The 18,626-nt window shown below is 34.7% G+C and overlaps 1 long non-coding RNA gene across 1 annotated transcript in view; it reads left to right on the top strand.

The window, feature by feature from the left end:
* The window catches only part of LOC116668287, a 178,630-nt gene that overhangs the window by 33,778 nt on the left and 126,226 nt on the right, over positions 1-18,626 (top strand). The window contains exon 2 of the long non-coding RNA XR_004325406.1: positions 18,335-18,401. This is a non-coding gene — a long non-coding RNA (uncharacterized LOC116668287). The remainder of the gene's footprint in view (positions 1-18,334; positions 18,402-18,626) is intronic.

The following is an 18,626-nucleotide window of genomic DNA, read 5'->3' as shown; positions in this document are numbered from 1 at the left end:
GAGCCCCAGATCTTTCAGTTGTGCTTGCCTGGAATAGAGCTTCTACAGCATAATGCTGGGGGCAGTGGAAATGCAGTTGCCTGCCCTTTCTAGGGGGAAACTGTCATTCTAGGAGGAAGTGGGAGAGGAAGATCCCCATCTTCTTGTGCTCACTACCCACAGTAGAACTCTCATCACACTGACCTGAGGGAGCTGGTAAAGAGAGTGGGCCATGGCTTGAATGCCACCAAGTCTCTGTTCTTCCAGACACTTAGTAGCTTTCTTGCATAAACATGTCTCTGCTGTATGCCCTTAGGGAAGTTCCCAGAGATTTTAATGGTTGATTTTTATAATTTTCACAAGTTATGGTTGATTTTCTGGGGAGCAAATCACACCTCCATTCCCGAAGTACTTCACTTATCTAGGTACATATTATAAGCTTCATTAGAAAAAGTATCATGTGGATCCTATAGTGTCTGTAACTTACTTTGAATGACTTCAGAGTATATGGAGTAAAACATTATGTGTGTTACTTAGGCTAAGTCATAACTGGTTCCTAATAAAGAACAGTGAAGAGGTTGTCAGCAGATATCATATCAGAAAGGGCCCCATCCAGCAGCAGGTACTGTGTAGATATCCAACAACCACTAGCATTTTACTCTTTTGCATGCTAAATGTCAAAAAATGGATTTTTTTTAAACTAATGACTTACTAAGTTAAAAAAAAAAGTTAATCTTTCATGAGAAGGATTGAAAAAAGGTTAGTAACCTTCAATCTTAGGGGTGTAATCCAAAGCTTATTACCTAACTCTAGCCATGACCAGCCATTGATTTAGAAGAATTTACATTTCTTGATACAGACTAGAAGATAGAGATTCCTTCCTCTGGAATGTTACAGTGTTTGCCTTGTGTGAACTTTTCTGTCAAGGTGTGGCTGGAACTTAAAAATTCAGAGAACTAAAACTTCACAGAACAAATTGTAGGCTCTTCTCTGTGCCTGATTTGCTAATTATTTGTTTAAAAAATATTGATTGTGCTCTCATTGTATCATGCTATTGAAAATGTGAAGAGTAGGTAACTCTTACCATCTAAACCTTTGATGATTAGTCATCTATGAAAACTAATCCAAGAGCTATCATGACTAAACAGAACCATAGTGAATATGGAATCTCACCATAGTAAGAACAATAGTGAATTAATTCACATGTTCAATAAACGTACCTTCTGGCCTCTCAAAAGTACCATGGTAGGAGACAGTCCCCTTTGATTATAAGATAAAATGAATAAAACCCCTAAAGGATAGTAAGATTCCTTTGTATTGTGTCTTACATAGGTGAAAAAGAATAACACTTAAGCACAATCAACTCATTCATTCTGATTCGACAACACAGTGATGTAAAAAATTTTTATTGTCCCACGCATAATTACATCTATTGTATTCAATTAATATGAAGTGTTTAATTATCTCTGAATGGCCCAGCTTTCTATTATTTGATGCTATGAGAGATTATTGATAAAAAGATTACCTATACTAAGAATAAAATCTTATTCAATAGTCAGTTAAACCAGTAAGTATACTAAACACCTAACACAGTGGGAATAAATACTCTTTTAACTCATAGCACCTTTGAGAAATGTGGTTTCAGAATGTTTGAAGCAAGATCTTTAGTGGTGCTTGTAGACCCTTTCTTACTTACAAAAGCCTAATTCATACCCTGTTTATGGTGGAATGTCTTGGCAGAAATTTATGTTCTGTTCATTAACAATTGCATTCTATTGTTAAAATATTATTTACATTTACATTGTTTTCAGTGATGATCTTTGTTCTAAATAACTTGATGGGGATACTTCAGTATGCATAGATATTTTATGATTTTTATTTTGTATCTTGGATGGGAGGGCCTTTTGCTGTTCTAAGTAGTGTAGTGGCATGAGCTTAAATAAAACTGCTTTCACTAGCTGCATAATATATAGTTATAATTTGTGCATTACGACTCAAAAATATCCTGAGTGACAAGATGTGAAGTACTTCTAAATTACTTGACACTATTTTCTTGAAGATTTACATGTGTTTTTTCCCCCCCTATCATTTACTTCAAATAAACAGTAAGATTCAGCATTGTCATACATTGCAAGTCATTGATTTCTAACCATCTACATTACAGGTCATCAGATTTTGCCACAGCTCCTACAGCCTTGCTTCGATTAGCAGGTCCCACAGATGAAGAGATTCGTCTCAGCACTCGTTTACCTGCCTCTTCCCGTTGATGGGCACTCACTTGTGCCCTCTAGTGTGTCCTCTCGTGCAGGTCAATGCAGCAGACTAAGTGCTGCTGGTATAAATGAGACATGAACACATTATCCCGGCATCTGTGTTTTGAAATATGACACTCATTTCTGGCACAAACAGTGCATTTAATCCATGATTGGTAACTGTATGAAGTTCCGGTGCAGCCTATTTGGGATGTCAGGGCTACAGATCTGAGAGAATACCCTGTGAGACCATGTGCAGCAGGAGCATCATCGGGATGAGCTCCGTGCTGGGGCACATGCCACACGCATTGCTGCCTGTTCTTTCCTACTTATGTTGTGAAACAACACCTCCTCCTACGGTCAGAAAACCCTGAGATTGGGTGACCTTAGAGGTGAAATGATCGTGGTAGTATTAACCACAGAGAGGGAAGGATGAGGAGGGAGAAAATATGTGGGCTTTGGAGCCAATTGGCTTGGGTTTGAATCCTGTCTTCATTACTACTCAGCTGAGTGATTTTATTTCACTTCTCCAGACCTGTTTCTGCATTGCTCCAGTACATGTGGAATCATTTTAACTTAAAAGGTTGTCATGAGTATAGATCCATATCTCTAGAACACAAAATGTTCTCAAAATTCAAAAAAAAATTCAACTTATTTTGTGACAAAAACAAATTATTCTAAATAGATTGACTATTAACATGTTCTTTTTTCAGAAGCATCAGTCTGTTTGATTTTAGGATGTTACACCCTACCTCTGCATGAAGCAGATGTTACAGTTTATAGCATATATGTATACACATACACACACACACACACAAACTTCATTAGCTTTCTGAAATCCAAAATTCATAAAATCCAACTCCCCCAGATACTTGGAATAGATAAATACTTATAGGACCCCTAGGGGTTTGCAATAAATTATTATGGACTTGTAATAATGAAATTAATGATCCTAAATTAATTTGATATAAAGTCTGAAAGATAGTAACTAACATTGTAACATTAGCCGAGCTCTTACTCTAGGACAGACTTTTCTCCTGGCAGTCCATCTGGGATCACGGTTTCTGTTTGCATCCTGAATAAAAATGAGGGTGAAGACTGGCGTAGTCTTACTTAATACAGGGAGAGAAGAACCCAACATTTCTTTACTTGTACCTACATTCTAAAGCTTTTTAAATCAGATATATGTTAAGGGAACACAAGCTGTTACAAGCCTTGAAATCAGAATATATAAAGCTTTGTGCTGGTGTAATGGAAGTGCTCAGGTTAGTGTGATTTATTTTATTTTATATTTTTCACTTGAAAATGCGTGCATACTAGTTTCCCCTCTTGCCCCCCAACAGGCCTCCCCACCTGAGTGTATGATGTTCTTGGCTCAATTAAAGTGGTGAGAGTTATATAGAAACCATCTCTTCCTCTCCAAACAATTCTATTCATCATAGTCAGACCCCAGAATTGTTAAAAAAGGGAGTGCATTAGAAATATGGAATATTTATTAACTTTTTTAGGAAGCTGAATTTTATCACTGGCTCTATGATCTTTATTTGGCTATAGCTGTAAATATTAATATCCATTTTAGCAAATTCTTGCTATAGTGAGCAGGTATACAACAATTACCTCAGTGGTTTTATGATTATCTTAAACTATCATTGCCTTCAGCTATTATTTCATGTTGTTGTATTTTAAGACTACATCTTGATATTCAAATACTATTTTTTTACATAAAAGTAATAGAAATATATTTGCATGCTTCAGATCAAATTTGGAGGAATATGAAGGGCACAAAGTTATTCATAACCAAGATACGGTATTTGTTAAATAGTTCAAACTGGATGCCAGCTGGGCTAGCGGTAACTAATAGCATATTCCTCTGGTGTAGCACCTTCCTTTGCTTCTGCAAAAACAGTCACCTTTCTGAAATGTGCTAAAAGATTATTTGCTACGTCTAATTGAAGGATACAGATTTCAAGCTGTTTGTAGGTGATACATGAATTTTGCACTCCTGCTGATGAGCACATTGACTGCTGTGTAATTCTTCAAATTGATTCAATCAGACCCATGCTGTTTATGCTTTTAATTGATTGAATTAAAACAGCACTTTAAACTTTTAATCATTCCATTAGACAGGGGTCCTTTGCTTGTTCATGCTTAAGCCAATCCAGATGTTCTGTGGCTTTTTAACTTGTGAAGTCCCACCACAGAGCCAGGTGGGACTTTCGTTTGTTTGGCAGCCAGGCTAGACTGCAACATCATCACAAATGAAGTGACACTCCTATTTTGGGGTGCAACTTTCCAGATAGAGATGAGTGGAGGTGTCTACTTTCCTTGCCTCTTCCCAATCGTACAGATCCCGAAGCAGGGAGAGTCATCTTACTGGAGTCACAGACAGAAATTACTGCTGATCAAAACCTTCCACAATCAACATGAAATTAAACTTGGGGACCATAGGGACATACATAGGATGATGCTTTGGCCTGGAACTGGCACCTCAGATTCTAATCTCGAAGCACTGCTGTGCCAAGTCATGGCAGGAGGGTACTGTCCACAAGTGCTCCTAACATGTAGGTACAGTCATTATCTGTTAGAATTCAAAAGCTATAATCGAACCCTCTAAATGTTGTCCTGCTGTGTTCCATTACCATGCACCAGTGATCCAGAATAATATCAGTGATAAAGTATGTCTCCTAAAAATATTTTCTTGGGCTGAGCTGTAAACATTTGCTGTGGTTATTGTGAATTTCAGTATTTATGTAAACATCAAATCAGTCTATGTTTTATTACTCACTCTTTAATTAACATTGGATGATGCATGGAAGTTAATACAAAGAACCTCCAGTTACACAGTTGGCTTGTGACACTCTGGGACTCGGTTACATACATTTATTTAAAGACTCAGTAACAGTTTGGAATCGTTCGCACTTGCATTGGATGTCAGTCTTGTCTCCACTCTCTGTGCTGCATCCCATTTCTGTGTTTAGACAGCAGCTTCAAAATAATCTGATAGCCAGGAAAAATAATGACGAAGAAACAGAACTTCTCTTACTTTAATTTCATCTTTCTGTGTGACCTCTTGAAGTTTTTATTTGTGTTTAAATTTTAACTCAGAAAAACAGAATACAAAATATATGGTGTGGTATTTTTGTTTGGTATGTCAAATTGTAGTTCATGCAAGCAATATTTCACTAAATTTGAATAATATTTTAAAAACAGATTTATTCTTTGAAAATTATTAATTGTTCATTGACTAATCAAGGAAACAGTTATTATCCTTGTTTAGTGTATTAATTAAAATAATTTTGACATATGGAAGAAGAGGACTTTTAAAAGTGATCTTCTCTGGAGGTCAGGTTCTATGTATACACTGTCGCAAGGCTGTATGTGAATTGAAAACAGTGTTTAGAAAATATCACTTTCTAATAGACTCTCAGCGCCAGTTAAATGTAAAAACATTACATTTTAATCATCACATAATATCTCACACAAAGATAGACCTAGAATGAATTAAACACAAAATGGTGAAAAATAAAATGCATAGTTTATAAAAGAAGTATTGCAGAGTATCTCTGTGACCTAGGGGTGGAAAGTATCTAAAAAATTTTATGTACAAAAGCCACAAAGCAAAAAATGGTTAAATTATCTCATATGATTAATCACTGTTGCTAAATGAAGAATATTGTAGACAAAGATAATAGGTGGGCTACAGAGTGGGAAAAAATATTTGCAATGTTTGAAACCAAGAAAGAATTAATATCTGGAATCAACAATTTATTCCTGCAAATAAAAGTTAAAAAGATACCAGTCTCAGTGGACAAATAGAAAAAATTATGAACAGGCAATTTACAAACAAGGAAATACAAAAACTAACAATTATGTTAAGAGATAGTCCAAATAATTAGTAATCAGAGAAATGGAATTAAAGAAAACAGTATTTCTTAATTTCTGTTATTAGCAAAATTAGAAAAGGTTCATAAAAGATAGTGATTTAAAAACTCTCTTCATATGGGAAAATAATTCAGCATTTCTTAATTAGTAATATTTTGTATATATTTTAATAAATCATTAAGATTATTATATACACATAATACTTACACCTTAATTGTTATATACACATACCTATTTTGCAGGCATTCATAAAAATGAGAGGTATTTGCATATTAAACACAGTAAAATCATTGCCTTAAGGGGGTGAAGAGTAAGAGTGAAATATTTTGTATTGTTTATTTAGTTTGTGTTTTTCATATAAGATCCTATAGATTTTGGTTTATTCCATCAAAATAGAAACTAAATTCATACATCTTTTTATATAATTTTCATGTTAATACTTTTCAGATTACATAACAACTAAAATTAATGTTGCAATTTAATATCTATTTAATATTCAATTTTTTTCTTTTCATTTAAGCATTAAGTAAATGTGTGGGTACATAGAATAATGAAGAGAGGGCAAGGATTCCACATTTCTGTACCTTTAGCCAAGAGATCATGAGTACAAATTACCGAGAAAGACATGAAGAGGAAAATGTTCTGGAAATTGTCCATTGTTCATTAGTTTACAACAGCATGTCTCAAAATGACAGCTCGTATTTTATATCTGTTTAATACCTTAATCTTTCTTCCACAGAAGCATGATGTAGGTGCGACTCAGGTAGAGGCATGAACCCTGAACACAGGGTTCTTAGGGAAAATTCTTTTGGGAAATCCTATTAATTAAATCTATAATATAAATGGAAATTTCCATTTATATTAACACCTTAGGTACTGGAACCTATTAAGCCTTGTTTAACATTGCATTCCTCAAATGTTGGTTCACAAAACAACACCTTCGCTTTTTATTTTATTTTACTTGAAAATAACATCAATGTCCTGAGAAGCAAGTGTTTAAGAAGATACTAGCCTAAACCACTGGTCTTAGTGGTTTCCCATCTCAGTGAATTGAGCTGGATTAACTCAACTGTAAGGATTTCATGGGCCTTTGTAGACAAAAGGCTTCTTGATTCCTCTCTGCTTAGCAACTATATGAAGATAATATTTTAAATGATCACATGTATTATTTTCCTTTGCTCATTTCTCTGTCAGTGACCATTCCCTGAATCAGATGGAGGCATTTCTCCTTGAAGAATGAGGATGCTTTTAGGATAGCCATGATAGGCTCTTCAAGCATTCCTAGACACAGCAGTTTTGAAAACGAAATTCTGTGAAACAAAAACATTAAGACTTGAAGTAAAAACAGTCTCAGAAATAAATGAACAAACAAAAAAATTCAAAGAACAAACAAGCAAAACAAACAAAATCCCGAAAGAATAAAAGCAAAGCCCCAAATGGAATAGTGGTACAGAATGAGATTGAAAGTCCTGTAGTCATGAAAAGATCCAGACCTATCTGGACCCCAGAGAAGACTAGGTAGAGTGACCTTACCTGGAAAAATAGAGGAAAAGACTACGAAAGGGTAGTAGGATAGTTGTTAGAACCCAAAATGATGTTATCAGTTGGATCCAACATGAAGGATTCGGACCCGGGCCACCATATTGAAGAGCTGGAGACGCACTGCACCACGTCCTGACTGCCTGTCACAGTGCATTCTGCCACCTGGAAAACACTCAGGAAAGGACCTAAGCCAGTGCTTCAGTCCATCAGTAGCCCCATGAGCAAGCATTGCACACCATGTGTCCTCCTTTGGAATCATCACTTAGAGATCCTCTAATGAAAGTAATGTCCAATCCATGCCTGAAGACTTTGCTGAAGCTTATTAAAATATCTAGGATTGCACTTCCTTGCTCAATACTTAACTGGCACCCTCCTGCCAAAAGGGAGGGGGGCAGCGTCGTGGAAGAAAAGGAATCAGCACCTGGGTGAAGTTCCCCCCTGTTATTCACTCTGTGACATGTAAAAGGGTGTAGAGAGGCAAATCTTAGGATAGTGAAACATGGGAAAAGTCCTTCTCCCTGAGATGCAGAGTAGTTACACTAATTTATCTACTTCATTTCTTCTTCTCCTAGTCCTTCCCTTGTCCCTTGCAGTCCTGTGAGGGATGAGGGAGACTCCAGATGTTAAGGAATAGGGTCCTACAAGATCAGACCAGTGAAACGCAATCTAAAGAAGATACCAAAAGTCAGGAAGGAGAAATCACAAAATATACTTTAACTTTTTTTTACCTCTCAGAAGCAAAAATTCACTTTAGAGCATTGAAACTATATTTTTGACCTCAGCTTCATTTATTAGAGGGGTTTAATGGGTCAGGGATATTGAGTGGGGTTGAACTCCCGCTAGACAGAGCACAGTATGTAACTAACGGATCACTGTTGTTTTAAGATTAGGAATAAAAATCTCAGAAAAGGCCTGAAATATTTGCTGCAGGAAAACTGTTAAAAAAGAAGAAGAAGGAAGAGGAAGGAAAAAAAAATAAATCTCAGAAAACCAAATGCTGAAATTATTATTAGCAGTAAATCTGGCTTTACAAACAACCAACATCTAACTACTAAAAATCTTAAACTTCTAAAAGATATTTCACCATTTCTATTGTGGTAGCTGATATTTCCAAAGCACCTTTTCAGTTGCAAATAAATATTAAATGTACTGGTTGCAAAATCTGTGAGGAAATAATGCCATCAGCATCATCCTCATGATGGTGATATCTGTCTATTGCCAGGAAGACTACTGGAGACAGCTTGGCACACCTAAAATTTATAGTTTTATGATATAAAAATAAAAGCTGTGGAAAGAGGACAACAAGATTTTACAAATCTTAAATCAGGAGGAAGAAAGGAAACACTGGGCACTAACACTTGGTTTTAAAATAGTAGTTGCTATGACGACTTAAATCATCTCCTAAGGTGATGTCCTTTTATTTTACGAATTTTTTAGAAGTTAGTTGCCTAACAACGGTGCTCCCTTACACTGAAGCAGTGCGTTTAATGAATTTGTTTTTGTTTGCAAGGGCCTGCTCTCTCTTTCTTGGTACTTGTTCTTGCAGCCATGAATAAAGTAACATGAAGAATATGAATTAAGAGAGATTTGAAATAGAGTCTATATTTTAGAATAAGAAGAAGCAATTGTATGATGGATACACTAATCTCTATTTCCCTCATAGGAAAACAAATGGATTTTATTTTAAATTGGAGCTGCTTAAAGACACATAGAGTAATTGAATGCTATTTGATAGAAAAAAAATGATTCTGGGATTAGATTTTATTTACTTCCATTTTCTTAAAATTTCGTATTAATAGTGTAGTACATGTTTCTGAAAGGAGACGATTTCGTTTTGGTAACTTCATGTACATGATCCATTTTATTCTGTTGTCTAATGCAGACTTTATACGACTAGTCAAGAAACAAAACCAATCTTACCCGTTCACTGTTGTGCTGGAAGTTTTAACAATTCATAAACATATGCATTTTCTTATAAGTAGTCACTGTATACGTGTGTGTATGTCCTTGTATGCTTATTAATCAAACACAATAACAATCGAAAACCTGCAGCTGGAATTACAAGTTGGTACAACTGTTTAAGAGAATAGTTTAGCAATGTGCATGATAAAGATTTCAAAGCAATTCTAATGCAAGGAGTTACCCCTTAGGAAAGTTATTTGTGCATAGGAAAACTATAAACAAAGTAATTGCCAAACCACTAAGGATTATAAATTACATGCATCCATATAATAGAATACTATAAAACAAAGCCTTTATTTATTGACATTATTACTACATTTCATTATTAATGAAACTATATCAATTACATACCATTTAATGAAAAAAGCAGGTCACTAAAAAGTGTTTAGACTATCTTCACACATATATATATATAAAAGAGTATCTGGGTATACTCATGGATACTTTTTAAATTAGAAAATGCAGATACATCAATATTTTAGTTTTTATGGGTTTTATATGTTTAAATTTATATCATATTTGGATTTATATATTATTTTTAATGAGAAAATTTATAATCAGACTAAAAGTAAAATTATTTTTGGCATATACCCAGGTATTTTAATTTCTAAAATGTTTGTTTGGCAAATTTATATAAATCAAAATGCTTTTTTTACTAAGTTCATAATTTAAAAACAAAATGACTTCATATATTACCAGGTTATCAAAGTTTATGTTGTGAAACCATTTATCATAAATATTAGGGCAGATAATTGAAAATAAGTATTTCATCTGGTTAACTGGAATTTGTTAAAGAAGTAAAATGTTAAAAAAAAATAGCCAGCAAATTCAATTAAGTAGGAAAATAGACATTCTATGAACAGAATAGTGATAGTACTACAAGCTACCCAATAAGAGAGTCAGAAAGTACATTTATGGATTCTCTGAACTCCTTTGATGGTTTATTACTTTACTTAGAATTGAGCATTTGCAATTAGAGAGCACATGTTATTAACTCCCTTGGGGAATAAGAGATGGGGAGTATGGAGGTTTATATGTCATCAGACAAACATCATCTCCTACCCATCTTTCTCTTGCACTGAATTCCAGGTTCCTCAGGGTCAGGAACTCCTTCAGTTACTTCTCTGTGACCTCAGATCTAAGACAGTGCTTGATATATGATAAATATTCTCTATCTACTGTGAGTAATGTGTAAGTGAATAAATAAATATACGAGCAAAGATTCTTTGAATATCAAAACCGGAGCAAGAAAACACTATGAAGAAGATGGCGGATGGAGATGAGGGTATTTGTTCTTTACAAGAGCCTTTATGGTTTAATAATTCAGTCTGATTTGCTTCTTGAAATCATCTCCTGATTCTGTAGCAAAAGCATTCTTTTTCATTTGTTCCGTGTCCAGTATGGGACACGACCAATAATGATAGCTGGAAAAGACTTGGAAAGAAATCAAAGGGATGGCATGCAATTAATTCTCTATAATGAGAATTGAAGAAAAGGAGAGAAGAGGAATTCTAGACCTTGAAAGAGAGAAGGCTGTATGATAGTTAATTAATGATTTTCATGGGTTCAAACAGTCAAATTAGGAAAACAGTTCTTTGAGCTGAGTAGAAAATAATGTGAGTAATGTTGATTAAAGTAGCATTTTGTAAGATATGAATATGTTAGTGTTCCATCGATAAAAGATGGTAGACTTGAAGGATTTATAAAACAATGTGTTCAAAAACATTATTAATTTTTACCTTTTTTTTTCCTTTTCTCCCATCTTGTATTGCACAGATTTCACAAATAACTGCCAAGTCTTGGTTTCTGTGTTAGAAAAAAAAATAAATTCTTATTTGACAACTGGATATACCCAAAATAGTGCCATCTGATAAAAGAAATCAGAAATGGCTTTTTAATATTATAATTCTGTGATTAATTTATAGGAAGATAGTCTTTTAGTTTCACAAAGGTGATAATTAAATAGTTACTGATCACTGACTTCTTTCAGAGGCAATTTACTATTCTTGGCTCTATAAAGTCAGATCTGGTTCTCTGATTTCTTAGCTGTGTAACCTTGGTCTGATAGGTTAACCTCTCTGTTCCTGAGTTTCCTCATCTGTAAAATGAAAATATATACATACATATATATGGATATGATAGATACATACATATATATGGATATGATAGGTATGATAGGTTATGATAGGTATATATATATATATATATATCCAGCAGTAATATGTAGAAAGTCCTTAGAACATTTCCTGAGACAAGTCAGTAGTATTTATTTGTTAGTGATTTTTATTATAATATTTTAGTCTTCTCCCTAATTACATTGTATATTTAATCTCATGTATTTCAGTCTTACATTACAGATGAGGGAATCGAAGCTAGCACTGGTTAAGTGGTATGGGTTAAGTCATAACCATTAGACTAGAGTCTGAATTCCAATTTTAGTCTTATTTCAAACATGAGCATTTTATACTTTGTAAGTATGCTTCTTATCATAAACTTTCACCCTTTTCTTTTAAAGTCAGCATTTTTTTTTCTGATCCAAAAAGGATTTTATGTTATATTAAGATTAAATAATATCTTTTTTTGTTTTGTTTTTTTGTTTTTTGTTTTTAACATTTTTTATTGATTTATAATCATTTTACAATATTGTGTCAAATTCCAGTGTTCAGCACAATTTTTCAGTTATTCATGGACATATACACACTCATTGTCACATTTTTTTCTCTGTGAGTTATCATAACATTTTGTGTATATTTCCCTGTGCTATACAGTGTAGTCTATTCTACAATTTTGAAATCCCAGTCTATCCCTTCCCAACCTCCACCCCCCTGGTAACCACAAGTCTGTATTCTCTGTCTGTGAGTCTATTTCTGTCCTTTATTTACGCTTTGTTTTTGTTTGTTTGTTTGTTTTTGTTTTTGTTTTTTAGATTCCACATATGAGCGATCTCATACGGTATTTTTCTTTCTCTTTCTGGCTTACTTCACTTAAAATGACATTCTCCAGGAGCATCCATGTTGCTGCAAATGGCATTATGTTGTCGGTTTTTATTGCTGAGTAGTATTCCATTGTATAAATATACCACCTCTTCTTTATCCAGTCACCTGTTGATGGACATTTAGGCTGTTTCCATGTTTTGGCTATTGTAAATAGTGCTGCTATGAACATTGGGGTGCAGGTGTCATCCTGAAGTAGATTTCCTTCTGGATACAAGCCCAGGAGTGGGATTCCTGGGTCATATGGTAAGTCTATTCCTAGTCTTTTGAGGAATCTCCACGCTGTTTTCCATAGTGGCTGCACCAAACTGCATTCCCACCAGCAGTGTAGGAGGGTTCCCCTTTCTCCACAGCCTCTCCAGCATTTGTCATTTGTGGATTTTTGAATGACGGCCATTCTGACTGGTGTGAGGTGATACCTCATTGTAGTTTTGATTTGCATTTCTCTGATAATTAGTGATATTGAGCATTTTTTCATGTGCTTTTTGATCATTTATATGTCTTCCTTGGAGAATTGCTTGTTTAGGTCTTCTGCCCATTTTTGGATTGGGTTGTTTAGTTTTTTCTTATTGAGTTGTATGAGCTGCTTATATATTCTGGAGATCAAGCCTTTGTCGGTTTCACTTGCAAAAATTTTCTCCCATTCCGTAGGTTTTCTTCTTGTTTTATTTCTGGTTTCCTTTGCTGTGCAGAAGCTTGTAAGTTTCATTAGGTCCCATTTGTTTATTCTTGCTTTTATTTCTTCTAGGAGAAAATTTTTTAAATGTATGTCAGATAATGTTTTGCCTATGTTTTCCTCTAGGAGGTTTATTGTATCTTGTCTTATGTTTAAGTCTTTAATCCATTTTGAGTTGATTTTTGTATATGGTGTAAGGGAGTGTTCTAGCTTCATTGTTTTACATGCTGCTGTCCAGTTTTCCCAACACCATTTGCTGAAGAGACTGTCTTTATTCCAATGTATATTCTTGCCTCCTTTGTCAAAGATGAGTTGACCAAAAGTTTGTGGGTTCATTTCTGGGCTCTCTATTCTGTTCCATTGGTCTATATGTCTGTTTTGGTACCAATACCATGCTGTCTTGATGACTGTAGCTCTATAGTATTGTCTGAAGTCTGGGAGAGTTATTCCTCCAGCCTCTTTCTTTCTCTTCAGTAATGCTTTGGCAATTCTAGGTCTTTGATGGTTCCATATGAATTTTATTATGATTTTTTCTAGTTCTGTGAAATATGTCCTGGGTAATTGGATAGGGACTGTATTAAATCTGTAGATTGCCTTGGGCAGTGTGACCATTTTAACAATATTGATTCTTCCAATCCAAGAGCATGGAATCTTTCCATTTTTTAAAGTCTTCTTTAATTTCCTTCATCAATGGTTTATAGTTTTCTGTGTATAATTCTTTCACCTCCTTGGTTAGATTTATTCCCAGAAATTTTATTACTTTGGGTGCTATTTTAAAGGGGATTGTTTCTTTACTTTCTTCTTCTGTTGATTTATCGTTAGTGTAAAGAAATGCAACTGATTTTTGAACATTAATTTTGTAACCTGCTACCTTGCTGAATTCTTCAATCAGCTCTAGTAGCTTTTGTGTGGACCTTTTAGGGTTTTCTATATATAGTAACATGTCATCAGCATATAATGACACTTTTACCTCTTCTTTTCCAATTTGGATCCCTTTTATTTCTTTCTCTTGCCTGACTGCTGTGGCTAGGACTTCCAGGACTATGTTGAATAGGAGTGGTGATAGTGGGCATCCTTGTCTTGTCCCAGATTTTAGTGGGAAGCTTTTGAGTTTTTCACCATTGAGTACTATGCTGGTTGTAAGATTAAATAATATCTTGACTGCTGTAAAGTACTCTGAATCACTCAAAGAGAAGCATGAAATTATTACTGGGTGGAACTTCCCAGTAAATATCAAATTCCTCCATCTACAATCTAAGGCTTTACTTGATAAGCATTAACTTCTTTTAGAGGGTCTAGAAAAAAACAAATCTTAAAAAGAATGCTAATTTCTACAATGATTCCAGCTGTTTTCCTATGAAACTAACCCACTCCTGCATATATCATAGAAAATCAATTTGCCACTCGATCATAATAAACTTGATATCTAATTTTTCAAATAATTGACCAAGTTAAACCTTTGACATGTCTGTGACTGCTGTGTTACCAATGAAGTGTAGCCGATCAAAGTTATATCACCAAGCATGGCATATTAATTAAATTTTACTAAGCAGTTTTGACTTCATTACTGAGAAGAGTGTTTCTCTATCTGCTGATATTTTTAAGACGAAAAAACATAAAGATCCCATATTTGGATAGGACTTTTTATTGAAATTCCTTTTCTACTGCTAAGTGTATGCTGTTTGTGTTCAATATGAGAAAATAAAATCCACAAACCAGAATTTGTCTGAGATCAGCCAAATGTGACATAATCAAAAAACACATTATTGTCTGAAATGATACTGGAATTACTTTGGGAATTACATTAAGATTCCCACCCAAATAAAAGAAGAGATATTCAAAAACTATTCTTTACTATGAGTCATCTTCTTTGTCATCCCTGTTAATGTAAATTAGGCACATAGCTGTGCAGTGAGTAGGGTCGGTCAGTGTGACAGGTTTAGGTCCTGGGGGCCATTTGAGTCATGAGATTTGCATAAGTAATATGTGGAAAAAAATGCAGTCATGTGTAAAATAAAATTCACCATACATTTGACAGGAATAGGTTGGGAAGGTATTTTTGTGTATTTATTTTTTTGGTTTTTTGTCTGAATTGATCACTGATAACAACGTATGCATTTTAAATAGAGGTGCCAGGTACTCAGAAAGTAATGTTTATCGATTGACTGACAGAATGACTGTGTAACTGACAGAACTATTTTTCCTTCACTCTTTGCCCACCATTATTAACACTTATGTTCACACACCAGATTTTATCATATGTATTATTTTGTCTTATTTTTCCCCAGTTTGTGGTCTATCATAGGCATTATTCTGTACCAATATATAGAATTCTGCCTAATTATTTTAAAATTTGAACAATATTTCCTGTTTGAACATACACTTTTAATTCAAATAGCTTTTTATTGATGAGCACCCCTGAGGCTGGCTTCCTTTCTTCCTTTCTTTCTTTGCCATTGCAAATAATGTGGCAACAACATCCTGGTATATATATCATTTTTGAGGAATAGTAGCATTTTTGCTTAGACCCACTTGGACCATTTTTTGACTAGACTTTTACTCCTTTAGCAACTTTAAAATCTGAATGAACTGATTTGGGTCTAACTCCCTTCCCTCCAGCAGAGTCTCTGAAGGAGAGCTCTGTAGCAGGGGCATGGACGAGACAAACAGGACTACAGGCACGTAAAGAAAGTTGCACGTTCCTTAAAGGTTCTTAAGAAGGAAGAAGACCAGGGGGAGGGTATAGCTTAGTGGTAGAGTGCATGCTTAGTATGCAGGAGATCCTGGGTTCAGGCCCCAGTACCTCCATTACAAAGAAACAAATGAATAGAGAAACTTAATTATCTCCCTCCCAAATAAATAAATAAATAAATAAATAAATAAATAATTTTTAAAAAATTAAAAAAAGAAGAAAGAAGACCACTTTATTACTGCACTTAGAGTTTTTTAATGTTAATACATTCATTCTATGACAACAAAATAAGGTGTACATAGAAATGCTCAAATAATATGTTTTTAAAGAATACTGCCATAAAATGCATAAGACGTGAACTACATGAGCTGTAGAAATCCCATTACTATCCTAAGAAACAACTGTAGCCCTTAAGTGGCTACAGAATGGCATAATAAAAACCACAAAAAATATGTACTCTGAATCAAAACTGAAAATTCTCTGGGTTTCTGTTTTCATATGCAGATAAAATGTGGTAATAGTGCTGGCGCCAAGGATGGTATCTGGCATAGATTAGGCACTCAGTAGCTATTTATTAGTGAATATCTAGAGTGCTAGAAAATAGTACGTTGAAAGTGTCAAGATTCCGCAAACCAGATACTTATAAACTGCTAGCTCTTACTACAATAGTGTGTTCATCTTGAATTAGCCTTTTTTAGTTGGAGGAATGGTAATTAGTACCCATCTATTACTTATCTGTAATAACAACATAGATGTGATTCAGAATTCATAGTATTCAATCATTTTATCTAAAGGCACTTTCTTACTGACTAATGGAAATGAAGCATTTTCTTTTAAATCTAAATTCTTGGCCCTGTGTCTAAATAATATATGTACGAACAAAGTAAAACATATGGTCTTTACCTAAAACTCTTATTCTTGCTCCTCTATTACTGTTGAACTTCCAGCCCTACAATTCTTTGACTTCTTGAGAACTCTATAGGTCACTTTTTTTTTTTTTTTTTAACTACCCCACTACTTCCCTTCATTTGCTTCTTATGCAGCTTGGATCTCATGGTTCATTATTATTATTCATTCCTGTCCCAACATCATCTCCTCACTATTCTCTTTCTTCCTGTATCATATACACTTGAGAAAACTCAAACCGTTGTTTAGACTAAGAAATGCCTTCTCTGTTCCTGAAGAGAAGCAGCAGAAAACTGATGCAGTATATCAAATGGATGAGGCTGATTGGCTGTCCTGAAAATTAGTGAATATTAACTCTACATGGAATCTAACCCTGCTTAGAAAATAGCTTAGTTTGTTCTTAAATCTATCCTTCCCACTCCTCTCTCCTCCCAAGTGGTTTTGCCTCACCTGTGCTGACAAGTCAGAAGATACAAATTGGAATTTCTCCGTCTTCCCATCACCAGATCTGTATGGTCCAGATTTCACCTGTACCCATCCTCTTCCTCTTCATCTCACAATATTCCTCTTCCTGTGAAAGATCCAGGCCTTCTTTTAAACTTGAAAGTCTTGCTAGTTCTTAAAGTGTGGTCCAGGAACCAACAGCAGTGACATTACGTGAGTTATAATGCCATTTGGATTGGAAAGCTGGTTCATATCAGTCTTACATCAACATAATTAGTGTATTTTAAGCTGCCACAAACTTGTAGGGGTATTGCAGAATAAAAAATAGAAGACCACTCTCTTTGAGGTTGTCAGACTTGCAGAATAAATAACAATTAAAAACAAATTGAAGAAAACACCCAGCTAGTGGTTTATGGCTTGTTTTCTTTGTATTTTAAATGACGAGATTGCATTAGATCACTTCTAATAGCTTGGCCTTTAGACTTTTCTGAGCTGAAGCCCTGGGATTCTGAAAGACTAAAAAAAAAGTGGCATATAAGTTATCGATTTAAGATGGAAGCTCCAAGAAGACAAGCACTCTTCGGTTTCATTTGCTGCTGTATCTGCACCACCTAGAATGATGCCTTACATACAATGAGCATTATATAGTTTGAAATGAAACTCTGAGAGAGACAGCATCAATAAAAACAAATTAAAGAAAAAAAATTTTTATGTTGTACTTTTAAATTAAGGGAAAAAAAAGAGTGTTGTTGAGGGTCACCCCCATCTGTTTCTCCACTGATGCCTCTCCCTTGGTGAAGAGTGAAAATTTTCCCAGTGTTTTGACCCATCTATATTTTGTGAGGACACCAAGGGAGAAGTAATGATTTTTCCTAATTGTTGGAAAACTGACATACTCTTGGCTCCCTTTCTCTACTCAGTTGGGTTTATGAGTGAAAGGTCAATATTCATACACTGACAAGACGTATTGACTTTAGCTCTCTACTAACTCAGCTCTTGTTTTCAGCTGGACCTGCCTGAGCCCAGGGACCGTGAATTCTAACAGTTCCTGTTTTCCTGTAAAAGGCTACTAGGTAAGATTTTTTCTGCTTCACATGGATGGGTAAAATGAGGTTGACTCTTAGATTCTTGAATGTATTTAGTGTAGTGAAAGGAGGCTAAGCAGTACTGTTTCATCCAGAATTTTTCAGAAAGCTCTCCATATTGACTGTTTAGGTAAACTATTATTTTACCTAATAATGTCACTAATTAGACTGATGTTTTGATTATTAGTTGGCTGTATATTTGAATCTTCCAAG

Source organism: Camelus ferus, chromosome 2, assembly GCF_009834535.1.
Source record: "Camelus ferus isolate YT-003-E chromosome 2, BCGSAC_Cfer_1.0, whole genome shotgun sequence".
NCBI lineage: Eukaryota > Metazoa > Chordata > Mammalia > Artiodactyla > Camelidae > Camelus > Camelus ferus.
Note: the sequence above shows the minus strand (reverse complement) of the source record. Positions and strands in the feature narration are given on the sequence as shown.